Genomic DNA, 2,023 nt, shown 5'->3' with positions numbered 1-2,023 from the left:
AAAACCATCATTTGAATTTCTTAAAAATGAATGTAAGATTTGACCTTGTATACAAGGCCGTTTTTATGAGGGTAAATCCAGAAAGAAATATGGATATGGTGTGGTGGAAAGGGAACCTTTGGGCACTCTTTCTAAGAATTCTAAATTGGTACAGTCATTATAGAAAACTGTATGGAGATTCATCAGAAAATTAAAAATAGAAATACCATAGGACTCAGAAATCCCATTTTTTTGGATATATTTAATGGAAATGAAATCAGCATGTGGAAGAGATTTCTGCACTCTTGTGTTCATTGCAACATTACTATTGTTAGTGAAGATATGGGAACAACTGAAGCTTCTGTGGATGAATAATGGCAATGTGGGGGTTATATATATATGTACATATGTGTACACATGTACACATAGACACATACATAAAGAATTATTAATCATCATTTTAAAAAGGAGGAAGTTCTGCCATTTGTATCAACATGAGTGAACCTAGAGGACATTATGCTAAGTGAAATAAATTCAACACAGAAAAAATAATTGAGAATGATCTAACTCATAGAAGCAGAGAGTAGAATGGCTTCCAGAAGCCAGGGCTTGAGAGAAATGGGGACAAGTAAGTTGAAGGGTACAAATTTTCATGTATAAGATGAATAAAAAGTTCTGGGAATCTAATCTACTGGATGGTGAATATTATTAACACATGTAAAACTTTATTATTTATTTAAAATTTGATTTGATAATACAGTACATCTAAGTGTTCTCACCACACCACAGAAGGTAGCTGTGTAAGGTTATGGCTATGTTAATTACCTGGATACTGGTAATGAGTTCACAATACATATGTATATCAAATTATCCTGTTGTACACTTCAAATATATAAAATGTTGTCAATTATATCTAAATGAGCTACAAAAATAAAAAAAAAAAACCACTTTTTTTTTTTTTTTTTGAGACGGAGCCTCAAGCTATCCCCCTGGGTAGAGTGCCATGGCATCACACTCACAGCAACCTCCAACTCCTGGGCTCAAGCGAGTCTCCTGCCTCAGCCTCCTGAGTAGCTGGGACTACAGGCGCCCCCCACAACGCCTGGCCATTTTTTGGTTGCAGCCATCATTGTTGTTTGGCGGGCCCGGGCTGGGGATTCGAACTCGCCACCTTAGGTGTATGTGGCTGGCGCCTTAGCCTCTTGAGCCACAGGCGCCGAGCCAAAATACACTCTTGGTAAACTACACAAAGCATGTTTCAGTGGGTATGTAATGAAAAAACATTAGTATTTCAAACCATATTCTTACACTGTGGCTGCCAGGGTAAATACCATCACTACCTCTTATTTCCAGATTTTGTTTTATACTACGTTCTCAATAAATACTAGCTATTGTTTTTGATTACTTTATTAAGTAAGTCGATCCTGTCTTCTATAATAAACACCCCCTGAAACATATGTTGGCTCAAACCTGATAGAAACTTACTTCTCCCTCACATAAATTTCAAGATGGCTATTCCTGATCAGCAAGTGATTCTATCATAAATGATTCATGAATGTAGAATCCTTCTATCTCTTAGATCCACCATCTTAATTACATGGTTTTCAAGTTTATCAGGTTCATTTACTTCAAGCAGGAGAGAAAAAAAAAGTGAAGAATCAAGTATGGATGGATTTATGACGCAGTAAAGTATTTGGAAGGGGAGGTAAAGGAAGAAAGGAAGTAAAAAGTAAAAGTATTGAGTGTCTTCTACTGTCACTGTGGCAGTACATTCATTTAGGGGTCATCATGGTCCAGACATTGTGACAAAAATTGTTTTATATACATCATCTCTTGTTAATCTTCAAAATAATTTTTAGAGTAAGTCATTTTCTTATCCCTATTTCATAGATGAAGAAATGAAGGCAAAGAGAATTTAAATAACTTAAATGTTATACAATTAGTAAGTAGTACAGCTGATACTAGAACCCAAATATGCTCCTGCTTTCAACAATTCTATTATAATTCATAGTATGGCAGGCTAAGGCTCCTGTGAGGTTAAATA

Source organism: Otolemur garnettii, unplaced genomic scaffold, assembly GCF_000181295.1.
Source record: "Otolemur garnettii isolate 467f Iridium unplaced genomic scaffold, OtoGar3 scaffold00056, whole genome shotgun sequence".
Lineage (NCBI taxonomy): Eukaryota > Metazoa > Chordata > Mammalia > Primates > Galagidae > Otolemur > Otolemur garnettii.
This window is presented reverse-complemented; position numbering follows the sequence as displayed.